The 12,554-nt window shown below is 51.3% G+C and overlaps 1 protein-coding gene across 9 annotated transcripts in view; it reads left to right on the forward strand.

Moving 5' to 3' along the window:
- Nucleotides 1–3,273: 3,273 nt before the first annotated feature.
- Nucleotides 3,274–12,554, forward strand: part of LOC135179429 (cytochrome P450 26B1) — a 53,033-nt gene continuing 43,752 nt past the window's right edge. For 3 of the 9 annotated variants that reach the window (XM_064151215.1, XM_064151214.1, XM_064151222.1), the window contains exon 1: nt 3,274–3,360. The gene's annotated coding sequence lies outside the window, so the exon portion shown is untranslated. Of the gene's footprint in view, nt 3,361–5,550; nt 6,684–12,149; nt 12,282–12,554 lie in introns of those variants that run through there. The other 6 variants (XM_064151217.1, XM_064151216.1, XM_064151218.1 and 3 more) reach the window with 5 other exon arrangements.

Genomic DNA, 12,554 nt, shown 5'->3' on the forward strand with positions numbered 1-12,554 from the left:
GTCCCCAGCATTCTATGATTCTGTGATTGTCCTGCAGGGAAAACGAGAGCTGGCTCCTGCACCTCATGTTGCATTGCAGTGCTGTGAGCCCAGGCCAAGTTCTGCCTATTTTGATGGCTGGTTTAATTGGGTTGTGCCCTAAATAAGCGTGATTAAACCCAAGCCTAGGGCTGAAGAAGTAGCTGCCTTGCTTTCATTGATTACCTCGAGGTTTGTGGATGGGGAACATAACCCAGAGCAGGAATTAAGGCTTTGGAGGGAGAAGTGGAGCTAATAGGCAGAGCTGGGGAGCTGCATTGGCTCTGGATGGGAAATTTTGTTGCTTGCTCACACTGTGTATTTTCTTTCATGGTATTTGTCATCCTTTGCAATTGGATGATTATATTAGCATTGTTTGGGGTTTGTTCTGGCCTTAACTGAGTTAGGATATTGGATTCTTCAAATACCTCCCAGCTCTGGCAGTGAACGTGCACCAGGCTTTGTTTTCTGTAAGATATCTGACCTGGTACTCCGTGGCCTGTTGATTAGGACATGAAACTGATACAAAATTAACGTGACAGATGCTAATTAAAAGCTGGCTAAGTGGGAGATCTTGGCATGTAATCCTAAACGAGGCCACATCTGTGTGGGGCTGGGTGGTGCTGAGCATGTCAGGCTCAGGTTGGGGCTTGGGGGTCCTGCCTCCAGGATTGGGGTGAAGAGGTTGGTGGAGGGACTTAGGAAGATGATGTGGTTTGGTGTGTAGGAGTCAGGGATTTCAGGAATGTTAGTGAGCTGGGTGGCTGCCTCCTGTAAAGCAGCAGCTCCGCGGAAGGATCCTGGATGGATTCTGTCCCATGAAATCCTCCAAACCCCTTTGGAAGCCATTTATGGTTTCCACAATGTCCTGGTTTATTGACAGTTCTGACCAGTACTAAGAGCAGGCTGGAAGTGTTCAAGGCCAGGATGGATGGGGCTTTGAGCAGCCTGGTCTAGTGGTAGGTGTCCCTGCTCATGGCAGGGAGGCTGGGACTGGATGTTTAAGGTCTCTTCCAGCCCAAATCACTCTATAGGTTGGACTGGATGATCTTGAAGGTCTCTTCCAACCTGGTTGATTCTACGATTCTATGAGTGTCTGAGTGGATGCTCCAGACTCAGGACCATGCTAAAGAGGATGTGCAGCCCCAGGTAGGAGAGCCAGAGATGTTCTGCAGCAGCCATGTGGCTGAGATGTGATCCAGCACTACAGGACTCCAGCGAGAGATGGTGACAGATCTCCTGGGAAACCAGCCACTGAATCAGTGAGCTGCAGCCACAGGTATGTTGTGGGACTTGGATGTGGGATGATGCTGTGCACAGCACAAAGATCAAGTGCTGTGGTGCAGCGGGGCTCAAAGTGGAGTCAAGCACCTCCCCAGCTGAATGGCACCCCAGAGCCAGATGGCCATCTCTGTGGCACCAACCCTTTCACCCAGAGTGAAGAGGTTACGAGAAGTAACCACCTCTCCAGCCCTTGCTGCAGGAGAAGCAAGCCTGTTGTCCCAGGTTGCAGCCCCAACACTGGAGGATGGTGCTGGCTGTAGCTCCATCTCTCTGAGGAGCAGTCCCTGAAGCAAACCCTCCCCAAGAGCATGCCCAGGCATCTCTGAGAAGAGCAAGGTGGGGCAGTGCAGCTGAGGGGGCAAGATGCAACCCTGCACCTCCACTTAAACCCTGGCTTGATGCCTTGTCACTGGGTAGATGCAGGGAGCATGCCCTGAGCCCTTGGGTTGCTCCTTTTGATTGGCCATGCCTTGCTTTTCTCATCTTTAAAACAAGAGTTCCTCATTTTGGCACCTTCTGACAGGCACTGAGTTTCTGTGCTGTGATCTAACATCTCCATGCAGTGTTTTGCTGCTTTGTGTTTCCTGCAGAAATGGGATGGAGGCCAAGTGGGAATCCTGGCTGAATATTACCTTTTTGGGGTCTGTAGGACAGCACAAGGAAGAAGATCCAGCACAGCTTTAATATGCTTGGGACCTAGAGGTGCTCCTGCCCTCTCCAGTGGGATGGGTTCTGGAGGTCTAGGTCTGTGCCTCACTTACAGCAGGACTGCTGCAAGTACTGGATCAGGGTGGCTGTGGCTTTATGATTGAGTTGAAAAACCTCTAAGGGTGAACATTTGGACTGCCCAGCCTAAGAGGGACAGGGATCTGCTGGAGAGAGTCCAAGGTAGGCCTACAAGAATGATTAGGGGGCTGGAGCACTGCCTGATGAGGAGAGGCTGAGGGACCTGGGGATGCTTAGTCTGCAGAAGAGAAGACTGAGAGGCAATTTAATCAATGTTTATAAATAGCTGAGGGTCAGGAGTGGGGGGACAGGCTATGCTCACTTGCTCCCTGGGATAGGACAAGGAACAGTGGATGGAAGCTGCAGCACAGGAGGTTCCAGCTCAACACAAGGGTAACTTGTTGAGTGTAAGGGTCCCAGAGCACTGGCACAGGCTGCCCAGAGAGGTTGTGGAGTCTCCTTTTCTGGAGCCTTTCAAGGCCTGTCTGGATGTGTTGCTGTGTGACCTGAGCTAGATTGTACGGTCCTGCTGTGGCAGGGGGGTTGGACTGGATGATCTCTTTGTGTCCCTTTCAACCCTTGACATCCTGTAAGCCTGTGAAGCACCTTCCAGTCCCTTGGCAGCTCTGTTGCTGGTGCTGTGGAAGCTGTCCTCCCTAAGGAGGAAAGCCCCATGGGCTGGAGACAGGCTCACCTGACAACTTCACTTTCCTGCAGTCTCAGCTAACCTCATCAAGGAAGGAGGTTAAGAGGTAAATCAAGGTGAAGGCAAGAAGCGACAGAGACAGGAGGAAATAAATAAACAGGAGTATCTGTTGAAAAATATCTGTCTCGCCTGCCTCAAAGAAAATAAGAGGAAGAAACCTCCCAGCTTGTGGTTGCTCGTGGGTTTGAGATTCAGCCTTTTGGAAAGCAGCTGCAGCACATGCAACAAAAAAAACCCAAACCTTGTTGGGTAATGGCTGAACTCTGAGTCGAGGTGGTGCTTGCAGGCAGGAAGCTGCAGGGGAGCCAAAGCCTTCTTGAACAACCCTTAAATTGGTTAAGCATCAGATAAGTTTGACCCTGTCATCCCCTTCTCTTCACTGGTTCCAAAGGCTGACTAGATCAGATGCAGGTCCCTGCAGACAGGGAGGGGAATGCTACCCAAAGCACCTGGGCTCTCATCAGACTTCATGGGCTCCATCTGTGAGTCTCCTTGGGGGCGGTGGGCGGACCTCATTAGGTCCTGTGGTGTTAAACTGAGGTCAGTTGTGCTTAAATCCCTTCTGAAATGGAGTGAGGATCACCCAGATGCCTTTTTGGAAGCCGTGCCAGCGTCTCACTTCTCAGGTACTTAAAACTCTGTCCCATGTCCCACCAGTGTCACCTTGCTTTTGTGTTACCTCTTGCTCTTCAAACTTATTATCTCTTTGCTCTCCTTGGTGTTGTGTCTCTTGATACATGTAGAGAGAGAAATCATCCTGTCTTCTCAGAGGGGGTTTTCTCTGTCCAGCAAAGCCCAGGGGCTTCAGGGTCCCCCTGTCCCTTTCTGTTTTCTGTTCCCATCTCTCATACATGTTCCTGTGTCCCATACATGTTCCCATCTGAGTGTCTCTTTCAGTATGGAAAACTGAAAAGGTGCTTGGTGCAAGGAGCTGCCAGGATTATATACCTGAAGGGAGGCTGTAGCCAGGTGGGGTTGGTCTCTTCTCCCAGGCAAGCAGCAACAGAACAAGGGGATACAGTCTTAGTTGTGCCAGAGGAGGTATAGGCTGGATGTTAGGAGGAAGCTCTTGCCAGAGAGAGTGATTGGCATTGGAATGGACTGCCCAGGGAGGTGGTGGAGTCACTGTCCTTGGAGGTGGTCAGGCAAAGCCTGTGTGGGGCACTTGGTGCCATGGTCTAGTTGATTGGCTAGGGCTGGGTGCTAGGTTGGACTGGATGATCTTGGGAGGTCTGTTCTAATCTGGTCGACTCTATACATGCTCATGGGCAGTGATGGTTCATTGTCTCAGCTGGAAATGTCTCACCATGTACCAAACAGCCTCCTTCAGTGCTAGCACAGAATTGTTTGCTGCAGGCAAGGGACATTGAGGTGGAAGGGCTTGGTGCATGATCCTGCGCTTTGCTCTCAGGACTCTCACCATTCTGCCTTCACCTGTTGTGGTTGTTCAGTCCTTCCCAGCTGGCATGAATATGATCCCTGGTGATGATGATGTTGTGGTTTTCTTCTTACTCCTGTGGATTTCTTCTACCATGGGTCAAAAATAGGTCTGGAAAAATGGAGAAGATTGTGAGATTGTTCCAACCCATGAAGGGAGGGTTTGCAGGAGGTTCTTTAATGATCCATGAAGAGTGAAAGGAGGCAAAGTGGCCCCTGTGTGGCTGGAGTGGTTGTAGATCTATTGATTACACCTTTGTGTGGACTGGTTTGATTACACAATTGCTTTTGAGGCAGGTGACCTTATTGCCTGCTGGGGTGGGGGTAAAGAGAAAGAAAGGAGTGGTGAGGGAAGTGAGATAAGGCCAGAGGGTGCTCTGAGCTTCAGTGGCATCCCATGTGGTCAGTGTCCTCTGGGGATGGGTGCACCCCAGCAGTTCATGGTACTGCCTTTTATGCCCAAATTCCTCTTCACTCCCTGCCTAGGGCTGGTTGGTAGAGGTGATCCCATAGCAAGGTGGCTCACCCACAAGGCAGGCGGTGCCCCCAGCATTCCAGGTGACCTCTGCTTCACCTTTCTTTGTGCAGGCTCAGTTGTGAAGGTGGCAGTAACTGCCTTGAGTTGGCACAGGGGTAGACACCCAAGCGGTGCCTGAACCACAAGGTCCTGTCCCAGGAGCAGCCCACAGGACTGTCACAGTTGCTTGCACATACAAAAAGGGGAGCAGAGAAGCAGCCTGTGTGAGACAAACCTCTATGGCAAGGCAGCTCCCACAGATGTGAAGGAGAGAACACAGCCACCTTCAGTGGACTTCTTCTACCCCTGAGAGCAGGGAGTTAGCAGGCAGATGAGCACGGCACCAGAAGGAGCACCAAAGTTTGCAGGACTGCAGAGTTTAAGCAAAATGAAGGAGGAAATCTGATAGAGACAGCTGTCGTCACATGCCTGGAGAACACAGGTGAAGGAGGTTGTTAGAGCAGATAAATAGCAGAAGGGAGAGGACCAGATCGTTTGGAGATAGCATGATCTGTGGAAAGGAAGATGAAGCAGCAAGGGAAGGGATTGCACCACCCCTGGCAAGAAGACTGGATGAAATCCAGGGGGAATGAGCACTGAGCATTACGTGCAGGGGAAGAAATGTGAGCAGGGAGATGCAGGAGGTGGAGCAACTGAAACTGGGATATGAAACTGGGTCATGCAGGGAGTAACAAGGTACAGTAGTTGCAATGCCAAGAGAGGTCAAGGATGGTCAAGCCAAATGGCAGCAATGCAGAGGGTGATGGGAACATTGTGTGATGGTGCTGTGTGATGTTAGGGGTGTGTTAAGGAGAGTGCAAGCAGCAGGCTGAGTGAGATTTTTCTCTCCTCTACCCTGTGAGGTCACATCTGGAATACTAGATCCAGTTCTGGGCTCCCCAGTTCAGTAGAGACATGGAACTACTGGAGAGACTCCAGCAGAGGCCACAAAGATGCTGAGAGACCTGGAGCATCTCTGTGAGGAGATGCTGAGAGCCCCGGGGCTGCTAAGCCTGTTGAAGAGCAGCCCCAGAGGGGATCTGAGCAATGTTCAGCGAGAGCTAAAGGCTATGAGTCAGGAGAATGTGCCCAAACTCTTCAGTGGTGCCCAGTGACAGGACAAGGGACAACGTGCACAAACTAGAACCCAGCAGGTTCTGCCTGAGCATGGGGAGAAAATTCTTTGCTGTGAAGGTGCTGGAACCGTGGAGCAGGCTGCCCAGAGAAGCTTCCTTCTCCAGAAAGATTCCAAACCTGCCTGGATCTCATGATCCTGGGCAAGATGGGACCACTTGGGCTAAACAGGACCGATACTCCTTGATGCTTCCTTAGTGTTTTGACCCAAACCACCACGGTCCCCCTGATCCCCAGGTGAGACTGTTCCTCCTGGTGACAGCCCCTTCATCTTCTCTGCGTGCCGTGCCCGTGAGGCCCGCGTGGCTCCGCGGCCCTGCTAATTGCATTCCGTGGGGCAGTAATTGAATGAAGGCTCACGAGAGCCATGGATCAAAGGCAGGAGCCCATCAATATCTGCCTGCCCCCGAATCCGATTAGCGAGGAGAAGGCATAAATCACGGCTGCCCCTCCCTGACCCAGCAACGCTTAATGCAGGTAGGATGCCCAGGCTGGTGGCAGGGAAATGCGATTTGCTGGGCAGAGGTTAAGCACCGCCGTGGGTGAAGGATGATTTCGCCGCCGCTTCTCCTCGGCGCTCATTCATCTCGGCACCGTGCGCCGTGGGACGGAGGCGCTGCCCGAGCGGGCTTTGGGAGACCATCGCTCAACGTCGCTGGGACGTGTGAAGTGTTAAAGACCCCCCCGGTGGGGCACGGGCCGGTCGTTTGTATTCATTAGCCTGCCCGCTGCAGCTGTCGGCTGGCGCTTGGAAGGAGCCAAGAGGCTGCGTGCTGCTGCCCAGGGCCTCGCTTGCTGTCCTCGGTGAAGTGGCAGGACCTGATTTCTTCTCCCTTGGTGGCTCCAGGGAACCCTGTACGAGTGAGTCCCACCTGGGGAGGTGATCCTGTTTCTTCTCTGTCCACAGCCTCAGTAACAAAACCATCCCTGCAGGACCAGGTGGCTGCTGCATGCAGGGAAGAGGTTGTGTGGAGACCTGGAAAGAACCTGAACTTCGGTCCTCACTGCTGTCCCTTTTTTAGGCTTAACCTGTGGTGGTCCCCAGCACTGTGCAGGGTATAGAGGGTCCTCTGCAGCCCTGTTCCAGCTCTGATAATGTGGAATTGATTGCCCAGGGAAGTCATAGAGTCCTGGAGGGATTTAAAAGCCTTGGTTCTGAGAGACGTGGTGTAGTGGTGGACTCAGCAGTGCTGGGTCGAACTTGATGATATGTAAAGTCTCTACCAGCCTAAATGGTTCTATGATTCTGGTGTTTCTCCATTATGAGGTGCAGAAGCCCTGTGTAAAGGCAGCTCCTGGCTCTTCTTCTCCCCACATCTTTGCCACTGGGATTTCACTGTGCTCAGGCAGCCTCTTAACAAGCCAAAGCCATGGATTCTCCAGTGGGAAACTGGATATCTGGGTATGTTGCTTTTCCCATCTGTCCAAGAAAGGATGGGCAACAGCCTCTAAGCTGTCATGTTTGGGCAGGTCTTCCCTACCTTCCTGCCTGAGGCTTAGTGGATTCTTTAGCTTGGAAAAAGGGAGGCTGAGGAGAGACCTTCTCACTCTCTCTATAGCTCCCTGAGAGGAGGCTGGAGACAGATGATCATTGGTCTCTTCTCCCAGGGAACAAGAGAGAGGACAAGAGGAAATGGCTTCAAGTTGTGCTAGGGGGAGGTTAAGATTAGACATGAGGAACAGTTTCTTCACCTTGAGAGTTGTGAAGCCCAGGAAGAGGCTGCCCTGGGCAGTGGTGGAGTCCTTGTCCCTGGAGGTGTGTAGAAGATGTGGTGTTTGTGAACATGGTTTAGTGGTGAACCAGAAGACCTCTCCAATGTCATCTTGGTGGAAAGGATGCAAAACCAGATAATCCCCAAGGGCAGACTGGAGTTCACATAGCCTTCAGTGTCCTATTCTAGACATCTTGGCACCAAAGGCTTCGCTGTGGTCACTTATGCAGCCAGAACATCTCCTTGAACAAGCAGTTCTGGGGATGGTTCTGCACATCCAGCCCCCAGGAGTGAGGAAGTTGCAGTTTTCCTGCCTCACTCCAGTGTTTCCTGACTTCAGGATGGGTTTGTGAGCTTTGTCTGCAGGCAGAGCAGCCCAGGGCTCATGCACGTGTGGTAGCATGCAGTGGGAGATAGCATCTCTGAGGTTTGGCCCCGAGGTGCTGGGAAGAGTGCATGAGGGTGCTTGCTTAATCAAAAATCCAGCCTTCTGTTGGACACTGAGCACAGTATGTGTCAGGACTGGTCTTTTGGGGTTACCAGGGCAAGATTCCCCCCGCTGCCACTGACATCAGCTTAAGGCCAAACCCTTAGTCCTAGCCCAGGAAAACATTTCACACCTGCTCACATGCTTTCCAGCCTCTGGGACGCTTTTCCAGGGTAGGGCTGCAACAAAGGTCCTGAGGCTGTGTCTCTACCAGCAAATTAATGAGCTCTAGGGTTCAGGCACCAATTATCCCACTGCTAATTTACCAGAACTTGCTCAGGTAATTCTCAGGCATGGTTCTGGAGTGTGTGTGGCCCCAGAGCCTTCCCAGTAGACAGGTTGGATGTGGTCACCTTGTTTTGGCAGGTAGAGGAGGTCAATTCATTGGGCAAGGGTTTGTCTCTGCTGCATGGCCCTGAGACTGGAGGAAGGTCCCAGATATGTCCATCATGCTAGGGCAGATGTAAGCTATGGGCTTCTGCAGCATAGACGTAATCAACCAGGCTCTCATTGCACAAAAACACAGCTCAGATCTTTACAGCTTGGATAGAATCACAGAATCGTTTTGGTTGGGAGAGTCCTCTAAGATCATCAAGTCCAACCATCAGCCCAGCACTGCCAGCATTGCATCCAGGTGGGGTTGGAATCTCTCCAGAGAAGAAGACTCCACAAGTTCTTGGGACAGCCTGTTCCAGTGCTCTGGCACCCTCAAAGCAAAGAAGTTTTTCTTCATGTTCCCCTGGCACTTTTGATCTGCCTGACTGCTGGGAGGTGGGATGGGCAGGCAGGATTTGCATGCTGGAATGTTGACAAGGAAGTTCCCCAGTGCTGAGGGGACTGACTTCTTCCTTGGGGGCTGAGTTGTTATATTCTCAGTAGTTTTTCTGGTCACCTAGTGGGCAGTCACTGATTATTTCACCCCTCCCAAGGACAGATAGAAAGCAGGTGAATGTGACATGGGACATCCATAACCTCAGAGTCACCCTGACCCCATTCCCATATAGATAAGCTGATGACTAAGGTACCTCTTGGGCTTTGAGCCACACCCAGGTATTTGGCTCCCTTCTAAATGTAGTTCCTTTCCCCACCCCACTGGGGAAACTGCACCCAAGGGAAGAGGAGTGCTCCTGCATCTGGGGAATGCTGTGCCCAGGGAGAGCCAAGAACTGGTGCTGGGGGAAAACATTTTCCTTTTAAAGAAAATGGTGCAAGAATCATGGAAGCATTTTATTGGAAGAGACCTTTAAGATCTCTCATCCAGGCCAGCACAACCTAGCACTGCCAGGCCATTAATAAACCATATGCCTGTCCCCCCAAGCCGTCTTACATGGCTTTTCAGTCCTTCCAGGGATGGGGACTCCACTGCTACCCTGGACAGCCCAGTTCAAGGCTTGCTAACACTTTGGGGAAGAATTTTTTTCCTCATGTCCAATCTAAACCTCTCTGGTGCAACTCTTTCCTCTTGTTTAATCTCTTGTTTCTTGGGAGAAGAGGCTTATCCCGCCTTGATCCAACCTTCTTTCAAGGAGATGACCACGGGGCTGAAGGTCCTTCCTTGTCAGATAGCTACTCTCAGCACCTTGGGTGCTGTCTGCAAAGCAAATGTCTTGTTCAGACAGCACAAACTTGTCCCTCCATTGGCAAACAGGGAAAGAGCAGGATCGCCTATGGCTTGATAGGACTGAACTGCTCAGAGCTGAAGTGGAAGGCAACAAGCAAGAGTAAACCTTCTGATGCACTGAGTGGTGACTGGTATGGAAGTAGTTACACATCCTTGTACCTGTGTGCATCATCACTCTGCCCCTGTAGTGTGGCTGCAGAACTTGTTTCCATGAGAAGAGTGCATGGTAGCTACTTACCTCTCCTGCAGCACTTCGTGAAGCAGAGAGAGGTGTTCAAGCCAGCTCCCATCAGGCCATGTTGGATGAGCTCTGCAAAACCTGGCCCAGTGGAAGGTGCCCATAGCAGAAGGGTTGGAGCTAGGTGGTCTCTAAGGTCATTTCCAGCCCAAACCATTCCACAATTCAGTGATTTCCTGCCTCAATAATTTGCTTCCAACACCTATCAGAGTAGTCCTTTTGGCATCTAAGAGACATCATCTGAAGTTAGAGGTGTCCAGGCAGGTTTTGAATGCTTCCAGAGACAGACTCCACAACCTCTCTGGGCAGCCTGTGCCAGTGCTCTGTCAGCCTCAAAGTGCAGAATTCTGCCTACATTTGTGTGGAACCTCCTGTGTTCGTTTATGCCCATTGCCCTCCTGGCCTGTCACTGGGCACCGTTGAGCAGAGTCTAACTCCTCCATCCTCCTCACATCCTCCCCACTTTAGATGTTTCTAAGCCGTAATGAGACACACACACACACATCCCCCCCAGCCTCCTCCGTGCCGAACAGCTCTCAGGCTTTCCTCACGAAGCCCACGTTCTCATGGCATTTATTTGCTCTTTCCTTCGCTCTCCCCTGCCACTTTTCTCCTGGAGCTTGGCTTCTACAGAACAAGAGAGAAGTGGAATACTCCCGATCCCTTTTCCCCGCTCCCTTGGCAAGGGGCACAGCGGGATCCCACCGCCGCTGAGTGGGATCCCGGCACGCCGGGGTGGGTGTGGGCGAGCAGGGAAGCCGGGCAGAGGAACAGTAGCTTTTTCTCTCCCCGGCGACGCCGACGTGGTGATCAGAGGAGCTGGCCAGAGTCCTAATGAAGATAAATGAGTGTCCCCTCTCCTCCGCTCTTCCAGCTTTTATTGATGGGCTGTGGGGTGAAAGGGGAGAGCCTGAATGTTCATTTCAGCAGACGTCAACGGGCTTCTTTGGAGGAGAAGGTGTAAGAAAAACCGCCTTGTGCTTGAAAGTTCCTCCAAGATGAGCATGCTCGGCTTTACAAGCCTTTCTCCATTCCTTCCCCATCCATCACTTCCCAGGACCCCTTTGTAAATGCAAATTGCACTTTGATAGGAATAATGCACTGAGCCCCTATTAGTGTCTGTGTAATGGAGAGGGCTATTTTAATGCAATCACTCTTAAAGGAAGCTCCTCTGTGCCTGCTTTTGGGCTGTGTATCAAAAACCGATCTGAAATCGAGCTCCACCCCTACCCTCTGCTCCTTCCCATCTCTGGCCTTTGCAGGTGCTGGGATAGTTTAGAGTTTCGACTTGGGATTCATGGAGCAACCTGAGGGTTTGAGTGTGTGAGTGAGAGACTGTGCTGACACCGCTTCCAAGCTGGTCACACAATGGTAGGGTTTGGAGTTCCAGTCCGACCCCCTGCTAAAGCAGGGCTATCCACAGCAGGTTGCTCCAGGTAGGTTTGGAATCTCTCCAGAGCAGGAGACTCTTTCTGGGCACCTTGGTCCCAGAAAGCCCAAAGTGGTCCCAGCCTCAAAGTAGGTTTTTTTTTTTCTCTTATGCTTATGTTTCCTGGCTTGTGGCACAGGGACAATGAATGCAGTGGTGGGACAGCCTGGCTGGCATTCTTTGAACCTTGCTCTCTGAGGAAGGTGCAGCTGTGATTTAAGAAGCAAGAGTTGTCTCCTTCTCTGGATATGTTTATTCTCCAGCTCCTGAGATCCTTGGCCCATGGTGTCCTGGGGTGCATTAAGAACAGTGTGATGAGCAGGTTGAGGGAAGTTCTGCTGCCCACTTACTCTGTTTTTGTTCTAGTGAGACCACATAGGGAGTACTGGGTTCAGTTCTGGGCTTCCCAGTTCAAGAGAGACAGGGAATTACTGGAGAGAGTCCAGTGGAGGCTACGAAGATGCTGAGGGGACAGGAGACATAGGGGCTGTTTAACCTGGAGAAGAGCAGCCCCAGTGGGGATCTTCTCAGTATCTAAAGGATGGAGGGGAAGAAGATGAGATCAGACTCTTCTCAGTGGTGCCCAGCAATAGGGCAAAGAGCACAACCTGGAACCCAAGAAGTTCCACGTAAACATCAAGAAAAGCTTCTTTGCTGTGATGCCCTGGAACAGGCTGCCCAGAGAAGTTGTGGAGTCTCCTTCCCTGGAGAGATTCCAAACCCACCTGGATGTTGTGATTCTGGGCAAGCTGCTGTGGTTGTCCTGCTTTAGCCCAGAGGTCCCTTTCAACCCTCATCCTTGTGTGTCCTCTCAGCAAACTGATGTTTCTTATGTCCCAGGCTGATCTCTCCATCCCAGCATGTGCAGCAGCAGCTCCAGCACTGAAATCAGTTTAAGCTGCTTTGAAAAAGCAAGAGAAGAAAGGGCACATTGGAAGCCATTGAGATCCTTCTCCACACACACTTTGAGAGGTCAGAAAGAAACCTTCTTTGACCTGTTTAAAAACAAATCTGAGGTTTCATTCATCTTCATTACTGAGATACTTACCCAGTTCCTTTTAGTAGCTTCTTGATGCGTATGCCAAATGGAGAAACATGTTTGGGGTTCATTTGCTGGTTGAAAGACCATTATGCTCCATGTCCCTTCTCATCTTAATCCCTAATGCTTTTTTTTCTCATCATACTCCCTTGGAGCCAGTGCAGGCTTCTTCTCGCACCCACCATGATTTATGCTGGTGATAATCT

This window comes from Pogoniulus pusillus, chromosome 11 (genome assembly GCF_015220805.1).
Source record: "Pogoniulus pusillus isolate bPogPus1 chromosome 11, bPogPus1.pri, whole genome shotgun sequence".
Lineage (NCBI taxonomy): Eukaryota > Metazoa > Chordata > Aves > Piciformes > Lybiidae > Pogoniulus > Pogoniulus pusillus.